Raw genomic sequence first — 18,557 nt, 5'->3', positions numbered from 1 at the left:
ACCACAAAAATACTCACCCACGATCCGAAGCAGTCCACGAGTGTGTCCCACGACGATCTTGGGTAGAGAACTGCAGCATCAGATGATGCTGCCGTTCTCTACGGGCTGCAGGAATCCAATGACGGAAGGTAGGTATCCTTCCGCACTGTATTCCTCCGCCACTTAAAAAAAAAAAAGTCCCTAGTCTCACTTTATGCCATTGCTGTGTGTCAATCAACTTTGAACTTCCGATTCCGATGCCGAATTCCGATATTGAAAAAATATCGGAAGTCGGTATCGGAATTCCGATACAGCAAGTATCGGCCGATACCCGATACTTGCGGTATCGGAATGCTCAACACTATTCAACACTTGTTTCCCGGCCTCGTTCCACCGTCTGAGAAAGAATGATGGGGACAGAACAATCACTAATGGATCAATCTGTCCCCATACAGTATCATGTTATCAGCAGCACATCTACAGTTTACAGCGGCGATGTGCTGCTGAGAGCAATGATTTTTGTTCCGGCATAAGCAATCCAATCACTCGATGAATATGCAGAATTTTGCCTGTTTAGTATAATACACCCCATAGTCCTCCATATATTATAATGTGCACCACAGTCCTCCATATTGTAAAATGCACACCCCATAGTCCTCCATGTAGTATAATACACTCCCTATAGTCCCCCATATAGTATAATACACTCTTCATAGTCCTCCACATAGTATAATACACTGCTCATGCCTCCACATAGTATAATACACTCCTCATAGTGCTCCATATAGTATAATGCACCGCCATAGTCATCCATGTAATATAATTCATTTCCCATAGTATAATGCACCCCATAATTCTTAATATAGTGTAATGTATTACCCATAGTCCTCGATACAGTATAATTCAGCCCACATATAGAATAATGCAGCCACCCCACAGAGTATAATGCAGCCACCCCTCAGAGTATAATGTAGCCACCCCACAGAGTATAATGCAACCACCCCACAGAGTATAATTCAACCCCCTATAGAATATACTATAATGCAGCCTCCCTCATATAGTATAATGTAGCCCCCTCATAGAGTATGATGCAATTACCCCTCATAGAATATAAATATAATACAGCTCCCCATAGAATATAATGCAGCCCCGAATAGAATATAATACAGCCCACCTCCCCATAGAATATAATGCAGCCCCAATCAGAGAGTATGATGCAATCCTCCCTCATAAAATCCAATACAGCCCCCCATAGAATATAATGTAGCCCCCCATAGAATACAATACAGCCCACCTCCCCATAGTATATAACACAGCCTCCCCCATAGAAAATAATATACCCCCATAGTATCCTGTATAACACAGCTTCCCCCAAAGAAAATAATGTACCATACCCCCCCTAGGATATAACACTGCCTCCCCCATACAATATAATGTTTAATGTACCCCCCATAGTATATAACAGCCACATAGTATATAATACAGCCTCCCCATAGAATATATTATACCCCCATAGTATATAACACAGCCCGCATAGTACACTGTATAACACAGCCCGCATAGTATATAGCACAGCCCACATAGTATATAGCACAGCCCACATAGTATATAGCACAGCCCGCATAGTATATAACACAGCCCGCATTGTTATGATTGAGTCACCGTAGGAGGCAAAAACAGAAATGCTAGCTAAGTCCTGAAAACCAGAGAAGTTGGCAACTATCAGATTGCAGACCCCTGAACCTATCAGCACAACTAGCAGTAGCCGTGGGGGGTTCCTACGATGACCTAGACCCTTCGATCACAGCCGGAGAGATACATAGGCATAAAAAAGGAAAGGGGAAATCTAACTGCCCCAGAGCAGACCCCAAAGCAATAGGTAGCCCCCCACATATAATGACGGTGAAGCAAGATGAAAACACTTACACAGACAGAAAGACAGGCTGAGCAAAGACGGGGCCCAAAAACTACCTAGATAGGAACGGATAGGAAGGCTGCTGTCTGCAATCTGCCAAAACCCTATCAGAGACAAAAGCCAACAAGCTGATATAAAAATGGCCCTGAAGCAACTAAGCTTCAAAAACTAAATCAGCACTCAGGTACTTTCAGAAGACAGAGCTCAAGGAACACTGCACACTCCAGCAGGGAGTGGCAGAATCCAAAAAGCAAGAAAAACAAAAACAAATCTTAGATGCAAAAAGGCAAAACAGAAAACTTAGCTTTAGGAGAGCAGGAATCAGACTGGTGTCCAAGAGTCCACAGAGAAATCACCCGCAGGGCAGAAAGGGCGTAGGCTGCCTTAAATCCAGTCAGTGACAGTCAAACACAAAGTAAGACAGTAAGACACACTGTAAGACAGTCAGACACACCGTATGACAGTTAGACACACCGTAAGACAGTCAGACACACAATATGACAGTCAGACACACAGTAAGACAGTCAGACACAAAGTAAGACAGTCAGACACACCATAAGACAGTCAGACACACCGTAAGACAGTCAGACACACCATAAGACAGTCAGACACACAATAAGACAGTCAGACACACAGTATGACAGTCAGACTCACAGTAAGACAGTCAGACACAGTATAACAGTCAGACACACCGTAAGACAGTCAGACACACAGTAAGACAGTCAGACACACGGTAAGACAGACACACAGTAAGACAGTCAGACACACAGTATGACAGTCAGACAAGCAGTAAGACAGTCAGACACACAGTAAGACAGGAAGACACACCATAAGACAGTCAGACACACAGTAAGACAGTCAGACACACAGTATGACAGTCAGACACACCGTAAGACAGTCAGACACACAGTATGACAGTCAGACACACAGTATGACAGTCAGACACACAGTAAGACAGTCAGACAAACTGTAAGACAGTCAGACACAGTATGACAGTCAGACAAGCAGTAAGTCAGACACACACCGTAAGACAGTCAGACACACCATAAGACAGTCAGACACACAGTAAGACAGTCAGACATACAGTAAAACAGACACACAGTATGACAGTCAGACACACAGTATGACAGTCAGACAAGCAGTAAGACAGTCAGACACAGTAAGACAGTCAAACACACAGTATGACAGTCAGACAAGCAGTAAGACAGTCAGACACACCGCAAGACAGTCAGACACACAGTAAGACAGTCAGACACACAGTAACATAGTAACATAGTTTTGAAGGCTGAAGGAAGACCTTATGTCCATCTAGTTCAGCCTATTTTTAGTGCAGCTGTTCTGCATTGTTGATCCTGGGGAAGGCAAAAAACCCACAGAGTAGAAGCTGATTTTCTCCATAGGGAAAAAATTCCTTCCCCTAAGCTGGGTCAACCATCTACCTATAATATTCTGTTATTCGTAACCTTCTATACTGTTACTCACAAGAAAAGCCTCCATTCCTTTCTTACATTCATTCAGTGAGTTGGCCATCACCACTTCCTCAGGAAGAGAATTCCAGAGCCTCACTGCTCTTACCGTGAAGAACCCTCTTCTATGCTGGTGCAGAAATAGTCTTTCCTCCAAACGAAGAGAATGACACACAGTAAGACAGTCAGACACACATTATGACTGTCAGACACACAGTAAGACAGTCAGACACACCGTACGACAGTCAGACAAGCAGTAAGACAGTCAGACACACCATAAGACAGTCAGACACACAATATGACAGTCAGACACACCGTAAGACAGTCAGACACAAAGTAAGACAGTCAGACACACCATAAGACAGTCAGACACACCGTAAGACAGTCAGACACACCATAAGACAGTCAGACACACAATAAGACAGTCAGACACACAGTATGACAGTCAGACTCACAGTAAGACAGTCAGACTCACAGTAAGACAGTCAGACACAGTATAACAGTCAGACACACCGTAAGACAGACACACAGTAAGACAGTCAGACACACGGTAAGACAGACACACAGTAAGACAGTCAGACACACAGTATGACAGTCAGACAAGCAGTAAGACAGTCAGACACACAGTAAGACAGGAAGACACACAATAAGACAGTCAGACACACAGTAAGACAGTCAGACACACAGTATGACAGTCAGACACACCGTAAGACAGTCAGACACACCGTAAGACAGTCAGACACACAGTATGACAGTCAGACACACAGTAAGACAGTCAGACAAACTGTAAGACAGTCAGACACAGTATGACAGTCAGACAAGCAGTAAGTCAGACACACACCGTAAGACAGTCAGACACACCATAAGACAGTCAGACACACAGTAAGACAGTCAGACATACAGTAAAACAGACACACAGTAAGACAGTCAGACACACAGTATGACAGTCAGACAAGCAGTAAGACAGTCAGACACAGTAAGACAGTCAAACACAGTATGACAGTCAGACAAGCAGTAAGACAGTCAGACACACCGCAAGACAGTCAGACACACAGTAAGACAGTCAGACACACAGTAACATAGTAACATAGTTTTGAAGGCTGAAGGAAGACCTTATGTCCATCTAGTTCAGCCTATTTTTAGTGCAGCTGTTCTGCATTGTTGATCCTGGGGAAGACAAAAAACCCACAGAGTAGAAGCCAATTTTCTCCATAGGGAAAAAAATTCCTTCCCCTAAGCTGGGTCAACCATCTACCTATAATATTCTGTTATTCGTAACCTGCTATACTGTTACTCACAAGAAAAGCCTCCATTCCTTTCTTACATTCATTCAGTGAGTTGGCCATCACCACTTCCTCAGGAATAGAATTCCAGAGCCTCACTGCTCTTACCGTGAAGAACCCTCTTCTATGCTGGTGCAGAAATAGTCTTTCCTCCAAACGAAGAGAATGACACACAGTAAGACAGTCAGACACACATTATGACTGTCAGACACACAGTAAGACAGTCAGACACACCGTACGACAGTCAGACAAGCAGTAAGACAGTCAGACACACCATAAGACAGTCAGACACACAATATGACAGTCAGACACACCGTAAGACAGTCAGACACAAAGTAAGACAGTCAGACACACCATAAGACAGTCAGACACACCGTAAGACAGTCAGACACACCATAAGACAGTCAGACACACAATAAGACAGTCAGACACACAGTATGACAGTCAGACTCACATTAAGACAGTCAGACTCACAGTAAGACAGTCAGACACAGTATAACAGTCAGACACACCGTAAGACAGTCAGACACACAAGACAGTCAGACACACGGTAAGACAGACACACAGTAAGACAGTCAGACACACAGTATGACAGTCAGACAAGCAGTAAGACAGTCAGACACACAGTAAGACAGGAGGACACACCATAAGACAGTCAGACACACAGTAAGACAGTCAGACACACAGTATGACAGTCAGACACACCGTAAGACAGTCAGACACACCGTAACACAGACACACAGTATGACAGTCAGACACACAGTAAGACAGTCAGGCAAACTGTAAGACAGTCAGACACAGTATGACAGTCAGACAAGCAGTAAGTCAGACACACACCGTAAGACAGTCAGACACACAGTAAGACAGTCAGACATACAGTAAAACAGACACACAGTAAGACAGTCAGACACACAGTATGACAGTCAGACAAGCAGTAAGACAGTCAGACACAGTAAGACAGTCAAACACACAGTATGACAGTCAGACAAGCAGTAAGACAGTCAGACACACCGCAAGACAGTCAGACACACAGTAAGACAGTCAGACACACAGTAACATAGTAACATAGTTTTGAAGGCTGAAGGAAGACCTTATGTCCATCTAGTTCAGCCTATTTTTAGTGCAGCTGTTCTGCATTGTTGATCCTGGGGAAGACAAAAAACCCACAGAGTAGAAGCCAATTTTCTCCATAGGGAAAAAAATTCCTTCCCCTAAGCTGGGTCAACCATCTACCTATAATATTCTGTTATTCGTAACCTTCTATACTGTTACTCACAAGAAAAGCCTCCATTCCTTTCTTACATTCATTCAGTGAGTTGGCCATCACCACTTCCTCAGGAAGAGAATTCCAGAGCCTCACTGCTCTTACCGTGAAGAACCCTCTTCTATGCTGGTGCAGAAATAGTCTTTCCTCCAAACGAAGAGAATGACACACATTATGACTGTCAGACACACAGTAAGACAGTCAGACACACCGTACGACAGTCAGACAAGCAGTAAGACAGTCAGACACACCGTAAGACAGTCAGACACACCATAAGTAGGTTTTAATGAGGAATGATCCTTAATATTTCACATTCCCTTTTTTCCATAGATTCATCTTCTTGCGATTCCTTCTTTGCCGTTTTTGGCCCGCTGGTGCTAAACTGAATCCTGGATCTAAGTGGTGGATACTTACCCCATCTTGAGGACATCTACTCCCATTCATGTCTTCTTTGTGACTCCGTCATCCTTCCTATACTGGTGCAGAAATAGTCTTTCCTCCAAATGAAGAGAATGACACACAGTAAGACAGTCAGACACACATTATGACTGTCAGACACACCGTAAGACAGTCAGACACACCGTACGACAGTCAGACAAGCAGTAAGACAGTCAGACACACCGTAAGACAGTCAGACACACCATAAGTAGGTTTTAATGAGGAATGATCCTTAATATTTCACATTCCCTTTTTTCCATAGATTCATCTTCTTGCGATTCCTTCTTTGCCGTGTTTGGCCCGCTGGTGCTAAACTGAATCCTGGATCTAAGTGGTGGATACTTACCCCGTCTTGAGGACATCTACTCCCATTCATGTCTTCTTTGTGACTCCGTCATCCTTCCTATACTGGTGCAGAAATAGTCTTTCCTCCAAATGAAGAGAATGACACACAGTAAGACAGTCAGACACACATTATGACTGTCAGACACACAGTAAGACAGTCAGACACACAGTAAGACAGTCAGACACACCGTAAGACAGTCAGACACTGTATGACAGTCAGACAAGCAGTAAGACAGTCAGACACACCGTAGGACAGTCAGACAAGCAGTAAGACAGTCTGACACACCGTAAGACAGTCAGACACATTAAGACAGTCAGACACACCGTAAGACAGTAAGACAAGCAGTAAGACAGTCAGACACAGTAAGACAGTCAGACAAGCAGTAAGACAGTCAGACACAGTAAGACAGTCAAACACACAGTATGACAGTCAGACAAGCAGTAAGACAGTCAGACACACCGCAAGACAGTCAGACACACAGTAAGACAGTCAGACACACAGTAACATAGTAACATAGTTTTGAAGGCTGAAGGAAGACCTTATGTCCATCTAGTTCAGCCTATTTTTAGTGCAGCTGTTCTGCATTGTTGATCCTGGGGAAGGCAAAAAACCCACAGAGTAGAAGCTGATTTTCTCCATAGGGAAAAAATTCCTTCCCCTAAGCTGGGTCAACCATCTACCTATAATATTCTGTTATTCGTAACCTTCTATACTGTTACTCACAAGAAAAGCCTCCATTCCTTTCTTACATTCATTCAGTGAGTTGGCCATCACCACTTCCTCAGGAAGAGAATTCCAGAGCCTCACTGCTCTTACCGTGAAGAACCCTCTTCTATGCTGGTGCAGAAATAGTCTTTCCTCCAAACGAAGAGAATGACACACAGTAAGACAGTCAGACACACATTATGACTGTCAGACACACAGTAAGACAGTCAGACACACCGTACGACAGTCAGACAAGCAGTAAGACAGTCAGACACACCATAAGACAGTCAGAGACACAATATGACAGTCAGACACACCGTAAGACAGTCAGACACAAAGTAAGACAGTCAGACACACCATAAGACAGTCAGACACACCGTAAGACAGTCAGACACACCATAAGACAGTCAGACACACAATAAGACAGTCAGACACACAGTATGACAGTCAGACTCACAGTAAGACAGTCAGACTCACAGTAAGACAGTCAGACACAGTATAACAGTCAGACACACCGTAAGACAGTCAGACACACAGTAAGACAGTCAGACACACGGTAAGACAGACACACAGTAAGACAGTCAGACACACAGTATGACAGTCAGACAAGCAGTAAGACAGTCAGACACACAGTAAGACAGGAAGACACACAATAAGACAGTCAGACACACAGTAAGACAGTCAGACACACAGTATGACAGTCAGACACACCGTAAGACAGTCAGAACACCGTAAGACAGTCAGACACACAGTATGACAGTCAGACACACAGTAAGACAGTCAGACAAACTGTAAGACAGTCAGACACAGTATGACAGTCAGACAAGCAGTAAGTCAGACACACACCGTAAGACAGTCAGACACACCATAAGACAGTCAGACACACAGTAAGACAGTCAGACATACAGTAAAACAGACACACAGTAAGACAGTCAGACACACAGTATGACAGTCAGACAAGCAGTAAGACAGTCAGACACAGTAAGACAGTCAAACACACAGTATGACAGTCAGACAAGCAGTAAGACAGTCAGACACACCGCAAGACAGTCAGACACACAGTAAGACAGTCAGACACACAGTAACATAGTAACATAGTTTTGAAGGCTGAAGGAAGACCTTATGTCCATCTAGTTCAGCCTATTTTTAGTGCAGCTGTTCTGCATTGTTGATCCTGGGGAAGACAAAAAACCCACAGAGTAGAAGCCAATTTTCTCCATAGGGAAAAAAATTCCTTCCCCTAAGCTGGGTCAACCATCTACCTATAATATTCTGTTATTCGTAACCTGCTATACTGTTACTCACAAGAAAAGCCTCCATTCCTTTCTTACATTCATTCAGTGAGTTGGCCATCACCACTTCCTCAGGAATAGAATTCCAGAGCCTCACTGCTCTTACCGTGAAGAACCCTCTTCTATGCTGGTGCAGAAATAGTCTTTCCTCCAAACGAAGAGAATGACACACAGTAAGACAGTCAGACACACATTATGACTGTCAGACACACAGTAAGACAGTCAGACACACCGTACGACAGTCAGACAAGCAGTAAGACAGTCAGACACACCATAAGACAGACACACAATATGACAGTCAGACACACCGTAAGACAGTCAGACACAAAGTAAGACAGTCAGACACACCATAAGACAGTCAGACACACCGTAAGACAGTCAGACACACCATAAGACAGTCAGACACACAATAAGACAGTCAGACACACAGTATGACAGTCAGACTCACATTAAGACAGTCAGACTCACAGTAAGACAGTCAGACACAGTATAACAGTCAGACACACCGTAAGACAGTCAGACACACAAGACAGTCAGACACACGGTAAGACAGACACACAGTAAGACAGTCAGACACACAGTATGACAGTCAGACAAGCAGTAAGACAGTCAGACACACAGTAAGACAGGAAGACACACCATAAGACAGTCAGACACACAGTAAGACAGTCAGACACACAGTATGACAGTCAGACACACCGTAAGACAGTCAGACACACCGTAACACAGACACACAGTATGACAGTCAGACACACAGTAAGACAGTCAGACAAACTGTAAGACAGTCAGACACAGTATGACAGTCAGACAAGCAGTAAGTCAGACACACACCGTAAGACAGTCAGACACACAGTAAGACAGTCAGACATACAGTAAAACAGACACACAGTAAGACAGTCAGACACACAGTATGACAGTCAGACAAGCAGTAAGACAGTCAGACACAGTAAGACAGTCAAACACACAGTATGACAGTCAGACAAGCAGTAAGACAGTCAGACACACCGCAAGACAGTCAGACACACAGTAAGACAGTCAGACACACAGTAACATAGTAACATAGTTTTGAAGGCTGAAGGAAGACCTTATGTCCATCTAGTTCAGCCTATTTTTAGTGCAGCTGTTCTGCATTGTTGATCCTGGGGAAGACAAAAAACCCACAGAGTAGAAGCCAATTTTCTCCATAGGGAAAAAAATTCCTTCCCCTAAGCTGGGTCAACCATCTACCTATAATATTCTGTTATTCGTAACCTTCTATACTGTTACTCACAAGAAAAGCCTCCATTCCTTTCTTACATTCATTCAGTGAGTTGGCCATCACCACTTCCTCAGGAAGAGAATTCCAGAGCCTCACTGCTCTTACCGTGAAGAACCCTCTTCTATGCTGGTGCAGAAATAGTCTTTCCTCCAAACGAAGAGAATCACACACATTATGACTGTCAGACACACAGTAAGACAGTCAGACACACCGTACGACAGTCAGACAAGCAGTAAGACAGTCAGACACACCGTAAGACAGTCAGACACACCATAAGTAGGTTTTAATGAGGAATGATCCTTAATATTTCACATTCCCTTTTTTCCATAGATTCATCTTCTTGCGATTCCTTCTTTGCCGTTTTTGGCCCGCTGGTGCTAAACTGAATCCTGGATCTAAGTGGTGGATACTTACCCCATCTTGAGGACATCTACTCCCATTCATGTCTTCTTTGTGACTCCGTCATCCTTCCTATACTGGTGCAGAAATAGTCTTTCCTCCAAATGAAGAGAATGACACACAGTAAGACAGTCAGACACACATTATGACTGTCAGACACACCGTAAGACAGTCAGACACACCGTACGACAGTCAGACAAGCAGTAAGACAGTCAGACACACCGTAAGACAGTCAGACACACCATAAGTAGGTTTTAATGAGGAATGATCCTTAATATTTCACATTCCCTTTTTTCCATAGATTCATCTTCTTGCGATTCCTTCTTTGCCGTGTTTGGCCCGCTGGTGCTAAACTGAATCCTGGATCTAAGTGGTGGATACTTACCCCGTCTTGAGGACATCTACTCCCATTCATGTCTTCTTTGTGACTCCGTCATCCTTCCTATACTGGTGCAGAAATAGTCTTTCCTCCAAATGAAGAGAATGACACACAGTAAGACAGTCAGACACACATTATGACTGTCAGACACACAGTAAGACAGTCAGACACACAGTAAGACAGTCAGACACACCGTAAGACAGTCAGACACTGTATGACAGTCAGACAAGCAGTAAGACAGTCTGACACACCGTAAGACAGTCAGACACATTAAGACAGTCAGACACACCGTAAGACAGTAAGACAAGCAGTAAGACAGTCAGACACAGTAAGACAGTCAGACAAGCAGTAAGACAGTCAGACACACCGTAAGACAGTCAGACACACAGTAAGACAGACACATCGTAAGACAGTCAGACACAGTAAGACAGTCAGACACACCGTAAGACAGTCAGACAAGCAGTAAGACAGTCAGATAAAGTAAGACAGTCAGACACACCGTAAGACAGTCAGACACACAGTAAGACAGTTAGACGCATCATATGACAGTCAGACACAGTAAGACAGTCAGACACACAGTAAGACAGTCAGACACACCATAAGACAGTCAGACAAGCAGTAAGACAGTCAGACACACCGTAAGACAGTCAGACACACCGTAAGACAGTCAGACACACAGTAAGACAGACACATCGTAAGACAGTCAGACACAGTAAGACAGTCAGACACACCGTAAGACAGTCAGACAAGCAGTAAGACAGTCAGATAAAGTAAGACAGTCAGACACACCGTAAGACAGTCAGACACACAGTAAGACAGTTAGACGCATCATATGACAGTCAGACACAGTAAGACAGTCAGACACACAGTAAGACAGTCAGACACACCGTACGACAGTCAGACAAGCAGTAAGACAGTCAGATACAGTAAGATAGTCAGACACAGTAAGACAGTCAGACACACCGTACGACAGTCAGACAAGCAGTAAGACAGTCAGACACATCGTATGACAGTCAGACACACCATAAGTAGGTTTTAATGAGGAATGATCCTTAATATTTCATATTCCCTTTTTTCCATAGATTCATCTTCTTGCGATTCCTTCTTTGCCGTGTTTGGCCCGCTGGTGCTAAACTGAATCCTGGATTTAAGTGGTGGATACTTACGCCGTCTTGAGGACATCTACTCCCATTCATGTCTTCTTTGTGACTCCGTCATCCTTCCTTGGCTTGTCAGTGCCAAATCAGTCCCCGGACATCGGACATGGATACTTACGCTTTCCAGAGGACATCTCTATCAATTGTTTTTTTGTTCTTACTCTCTTGCATACATTTGGTCATTGCACCTTGCTGTTTCTCTTTGGACACAATCTTTTTCTGTGTGCACCATCTTTACTTTCATCAGATCTTGGACTTACATTTGATACATTGCTATTTTTAAAAAACAATGTAAATATGATAAAGTTGTTGCACTTTTCTATTGTAAAGTAAGTGAAACCTTCCTTCCTTTATAGCTGGACCCTTCGTTATGACTTTGGCCACTGGTTTGGCCCCTGGACTTGTTGGATCTTCTTGATTCTCTGCTCCTTCAGTCTCAGGATTTTTCCTTTTTTTTTTCTTTTTTTGTTACTGCCATACAAAACACATTTCTGTTCTACTCCATTACTTTCGCCATAATTTTGCCACAATTGAGGGTTTTACCATTTTGCACAGCCTTCGCCATGCAGTATGTACACACGCATGAGTGAATGCCTAATTAATTATTATTTTCATTGGTTATGTGCAACTTGGTAAAGGAAGGGGACAAATAAACCCTTGTAGTGGTGAGCTCATGTCCACCTAATGCATTAGTGGCCTTCACTATATGAGGTCTGTATCCGCTCGGCCATACGGCTCGCTGGCTTCTTTATGTCCTTTCAGGACTTTCCTTTGCGCATGTGCGGACATGTGACCGGCAGGTCCTGTTCATTGTAGGCTCTGGCTTATCACCCTGCCATTGCACGGGTGCTGACATGTGACTGACAGGTCCTGTGCTTGACCTTTTTCTGTGCCCATGGCCTTATTCCATGTGCTTCCTATATGGGACTCAATAATGCCTGCACACTGGTTGATCTCCTTGAACGTCCTCCCCTTCCTCTCTTTTGACACCTGATTCATAGAATCATAGAATCATAGAATCGTAGAGTTGGAAGGGACCTCCTGGGCCATCTGGTCCAACCCCCTGCTCAAAGCAGGATTCGCTAAATCATCCCAGTCAGATGTCTGTCCAGCCTCTGTTTGAAGACTTCCATTGAAGGAGAACTCACCACTTCTCGTGGCAGCCTGTTCCACTCATTGATCACTCTAACTGTCAAAAAGTTTTTTCTAATATCTAATCTGTGTCTCCTCCCATTCAGTTTCATCCCAGATTCACAGGTAATTGATTTTTATAAACCTGGTACTTGATAGGTAACCCACTCTTACCCCTGAGGAAGCCTCGCTTAGTGGCGATACGTGTGGGGTTCCTCTCTCCACACACCGTGCTGTGACCGGATATTTGCATCTCCACATCCACCTCCAGGCTTTTTTGCTGCCTTCTTCTTTTACCCCTAAATGGCTTTTACCATATGTTATAGTGGAGCCCCCGACCAGGGCTAGCTGGGTACTCGGAAGCTGTGACCCGGTCCGTGGCCCTGGGGCTCCATGGCAAAAAGGGGTGAATAGAGTTTATGAATAGTTTGTGACGCCACCTGTGGTGTTCGGCAAGTGAGATGTTAGGCCGACGCTGCATGCAGATCCTCTGGGACTGGTGGTGTGTTGCAGCCAAGATGGTGAAGCTCCCCACAGGTGGAGCTGTAGCCCCAGGGCAGTGTAGATGTAGGGGTAGCTGAGAGGCGCAGGCAGTGTAGAAGCTGGTACCCAGATGTAGCAGTACCAGGGGAGTTGGCGCAGGAATGAATGGAGGACACCGGGGCTTGTAGTTCCAAAGCTTTACTCACAGTCTGTAGTACACACAGGTGCCTGCTTCCGTGCTGTGTCCTCCGGGTCAGGGACTCAGTCGACCTCCAGGCAAGATAGGACGCTCCCTTCCAACACTCCGCCAACATGTGCCTTTCTGAACGTCTCCTCTATAGCGCCTCTAAGTGTGAAGATCTTCTAGTACTGAGTTACACTGGAGTTCCTCCTGACAGATGTTCCCAAGAACTCTACTTGTACGGCAGACAGCTGTAGCCTGCTTCGGGGACTCCTTCTCTTGAATCCCGGCTGACTATCAATATTGCTGTTGTGCCCCCAAGTCTTAGATGGGAGTAATGCATTTACAGCCCACTACTCCACCGGTGTCTGCTGCAGAACCATTAGTGTCCATACAACCTCGGGGACCGGGCCCCGGCCTTGCGCTTAGAACTTCTAGGCAGGGTTCTTCCTCTAACCCACGTCCTCTGTTCCCTTTTACTCCTACGTTCCGTACTAGTCTTTCCTTCTTATGGAAGATCAGGTTTCAGTTCAATGTCTTTCTCCTTCTTTCCTTTCCCGTGCCAGCAGACCCAGGTCACTGAGGTCTGCTGCAGCACCTCCTTCCTCCATCCCTCTTCCAGGGATCTCCTTTCCTCACTCCTCTCTGACTGACTGACCCCAAATCCTGCACCTTCCCACTCTTTTATGTATTCTAAACTCCACCCACCTCCCAGCACGTTTCGTGTTCCAAGTAGGGAGCCGCAATGTAATGAACTACTCTATTGTGTGGGGTGCGAGTGTTGGAGCGTGGTCAGGAGTTCCCACTTTACCTGGATGGTGGGGCACCACACCTCTGGAGGAGGTGCAGTACCTCTGTGGCAACTGAACCCTCAGGGGTGCCACAATAGTCCTTATCTCTAAACCTAGAGCTCAGCTGACCCCGTTGTACAGGGTCTTCTGCATTTGCTCTGTCGGGGTCTCTCCGTGCAGCTTTAGCCTCTGGATGTGAATATTTTATCTGTTTTTGGGGTAATTTCCTTCATTTAGACTATTGGCTGACTGTCATTTGTTCAATGTTGCGTTATTTCTGATCCGTCTGGTGCACACAGTGGAGATGGCTGCAGGGCACCTCACTGGTCCTTCAGGTGTTAGGGTTTATACCTTCAATGGTTTTTTAATTGTTTCTAACATGTGCTCTGTACCTTGTTTGTGCGATCCTGTGTAATCAGGCTTTAATAAAATGTATTGTTTCTAATATTAGAAATTTATTCATGGTGATCCCGGCTACTTCTTCTTCACACTTCTTTTTTCTTGAGTATTAACACAGTAAGACAATCAGACACGTAGTAAGACAGGCAGCAATGCAGTAAGATAGTCACACATGCAGTAACTAAGTGTAAGGATTCCAGACCTTCCTTTGTGCCTGTTTGCCCTGATCCAAGATGGAATCTTGTATCTCGCCCTGCCATATTGAGCTGTGTTTTCGTTTTTATTGCAGGAAGTGCTCTTAGTTTTGTCACATTTGTTAAATATACATATTTGCATCAACTTTGGTCTCAGTGTCATATTATCCCACACAATCAGATGTCGTAGTACCCATATAATTGTTACACTAAGACAGTCGGACACACAGTAAGTAAGACAGACAGTAAGAAAGTCAGACGCACAGCTTCAGTTAGACTTGCATTTGGTCACAGTGACACACAGTCATACACAATCAGTCATAGTCAGGCAGTCAGACACAGTCACAGTTAGTCAGGGAACAAAAAAGGAGTATAGAGAAAACCAGCTCACCATTGTGGCTCAAGGCATGTAAGTGCACAAAACTTTTTTTTCACCCAACATATTGAATCCAATGAAAAAAAAAGAGATTAAAAATAGCTTCCATGTTGCATAAGGGCAAAGGCAGCTCGTTTTGAGCACATCAGCGCTCTTTATCTGAGTCACACAACAGTTTCAGCTGGACACATAGCTGGTTACAGACACAGTGATTCATAGTCAGATACAGATTCAGACGCAGTCAGTGAGACACACGGTTGGTCAGTCACAGTCTGACAGCTGAGATATCGCTCTGTCAGCACAGAATGAGTGTTCAAAGCAAGTACAGGCGCCCGGTGCATCAGGGCGGGGCCAAACATTTCAGTGCACCCTTCCACCTGCATCTTTTTCCTTTATCTTCCCTCCTCTCTTCTTTGATTCACAGCTCTGGATTCATAGAGAGAATAGTGGAGATTGATGGAAAATATGCGGGTAGGAAGGTGTACTTAAATGTCTGGCCCCTGTGATGCTCCGAGTGCCTGGGCTTGGTTTGAACAGTCATCTGCACTGACGGACACCCTTCACATAAGACACAAGTAACTTACGTTGGTCGGGGGTCAGTCACAGCTTCCTTTTTCTTATATAGCTTTGTAAGGCACATGGATACATCATATTAACTGTAAGAAGAAAGCATTGACACTACTAAAGCAGGACGGCCCCGCTGAAGATCTAACAACTATAGGGAGAAAATACTTTATCTAAAAACTAATTAAAGCGCCAAAAAGGAAACAGAGAAGCACAAAGGAGAGTAACACTAATCCCAAGCTGTTCTTCACCTATATCGATAGTAACAGAATCATAACTGACAGTGTAGGAGCCTTAAAGAATTGTGAGGAAAGAATGGTTGTAGATGACGAGGAAAAAGCGAATATATTACACACCTTCTTCTCCACGGTATTCACGGTGGAAAATGAAATGCCGAGAGACAAAGAGAACCCGATATTAAGGGTCACCAATCTAACCCAAGAAGAGGGGCGAAACCGGCTAAATAACATTACAATAGAGAAATCTCCGGGTCCGGATGGCATACACCCACGAGCACTAAGAGAACTAAGTAATGTAATAGACAAACCATTATTTCTTATATTTAGGGACTCTATAGCGACGAGGTCTGTTCCACAGGACTGGCGCATAGCAAATGTGGTACCAATATTCAAAAAGGGCTCTAGAAGTGACCCTGGAAATTATAGGCCAGTAAGTCTAACCTCTAATGTTGGTGAGATATGTGAAGGGTTTCTGAGGGATGTTATTCTGGATTATCTCACTGAGAATAACTGGGTAACGCCATATCAGCATGGGTTTATAAGGAATCGCTCCTGTCACACCAATCTAATCAGCTTTTATGAAGAGGTAAGCTATAGACTGGACCAAGGTGAGTCATTGGACGTGGTAGATCTTGATTTTTCCAAAGTGTTTGATACCGTGCCACACAAGAGGTTGGTACACAAAATGAGAATGCCGGGTCTGGGGGAAAATGTGTGTAAATGGGTAAGTAACTGGCTGAGTGATAGAAAGCAGAGGGGGGTTACAAATGGTATATTCTCTAACTGGGTCACTGTAACCAGTGGGGACCGCAGGGGTCGGTGTTGGGACCTCTTCTCTTCAACATATTTATTACCGATCTGATAGAAGGTTTGCACAGTAAAATATCGATATTTGCAGATGATAAGTCTGCCAATACTTTAGTCTACAGTACGTCACCCAGCTTTCCATACAGACTTCTTACCTCTGCTCCTGGTCCAATATTTATGTTTATCCCTCTCCCATAATGACATTTCCGCTTCACATCACTTGTCTTATCTATTGCATTATTTCTGTGCTGTCTTGTGTATAAATATGTTATTTTTCAGGTGTTGTATTAGTCTATGCCTGACGAAGAGACCTGAGGAGTCTTGAAAGCTTTCAATTTGTTACCATCTTTTCAGTTAGCCATTAAAAGGTATCAACCACTGAGGACTCTCAATTCTGAATATTCTTCTATCTACTGGCTAACACGGTACAAAGATATATATCATTCCTGTACCTCTGCTCCTAGTATTCACTCGGTATGTCACCCAGCTTTCCATACAGACTTCTTACCTCTGCTCCTAGTATTCACTCGGTACGTCACCCAGCTTTCCATACAGACTTCTTACCTCTGCTCCTAGTATTCACTCGGTATGTCTCTCAACTAACCCCCTGCTTTACACCAGTATTATTTATGACCTTCTTTACTTTGGCTTGATCATTTGCATCTGGTCCACTCTTAATTATCTGACCAAGATGAGCACAGAGCACTCTTCTCAGCTTCACACCTGAATGCACTTTGTAGCACATATATTGCATAGCACAAGTCTGCCAAGACTTTAGTCTGCAGTGTGTATCCTAGAAGTGTGTATCTTAAAAGTGTGAGATGATATGAATTAATCCAGAATTGAACCAGAAGGGAAGAGAAGGTAACCTGAAAGAGTCACTGTAAACAATGTTTCTGTTTGCTTCCACTCTGACCCCTAAAATCCTTCACTTTCTGCTAACCCCCCTAATCCCTACACCAAGCAAGGAACTGTTCATCTCTTCTTCAATCCTCCCCATCCATCTCACCTCTTCCTCAGATCTGTTTCTCAAAATACAATCCTCTGTCTCCAAACACAGACAGCCCCCTCATGACCTCTCCTGCTCCCACCTGCTAACACTTTCTCTGCTCCTCACTGCCGGTGATATCTCTCCAAATCCTGGTCCTCCTCACCACATTCCCACAGTCATTTCTACCTCCCATCCACGCGCAATCACAACTTTCTGTAACCTCTCCAACCTTATACCCATTCGCCTGGCCCCAGTTTCCCCAGTCCCACTAACAGGAGCTCTATGGAACGCTTGCTCTGTCTGCAACAAACTTTCCTTCATCGATAATAATAATAATACATTTTATTTCTATAGTGCCGACTATTGTTGAGCGATACCACCCGATATTGAAAAATATCGGATCGGATTGGATCGGCCGACCTAAAAAAAATATCGGGTATCGCCGATTCCGATCCCGGAAGTCCCATTCAAGTCAATGGAACAGAAATATTGAAATTGAAAAAAACCCTTTCTTTCCTTG

At 44.2% G+C, this 18,557-nt stretch overlaps 1 long non-coding RNA gene across 1 annotated transcript; it reads left to right on the top strand.

Annotated features, from left to right (window-relative positions):
- Positions 1–5,475: 5,475 nt before the first annotated feature.
- On the top strand, positions 5,476–12,876 carry LOC141053892 (uncharacterized). The gene is made up of 5 exons (XR_012221281.1): positions 5,476–6,429; positions 6,608–6,799; positions 10,277–10,468; positions 10,647–10,838; positions 11,807–12,876. It is a non-coding gene; the product is annotated as an uncharacterized lncRNA (long non-coding RNA).
- Positions 12,877–18,557: the final 5,681 nt, after the last annotated feature.

Source organism: Dendrobates tinctorius, unplaced genomic scaffold, assembly GCF_039654945.1.
Source record: "Dendrobates tinctorius isolate UK_male_01 unplaced genomic scaffold, ASM3965494v1 ptg000172l, whole genome shotgun sequence".
Taxonomy (NCBI): domain Eukaryota; kingdom Metazoa; phylum Chordata; class Amphibia; order Anura; family Dendrobatidae; genus Dendrobates; species Dendrobates tinctorius.
The sequence above is the reverse complement of the archived record's forward strand: the minus strand, read 5'-3'. Positions and strand labels throughout refer to the sequence as shown.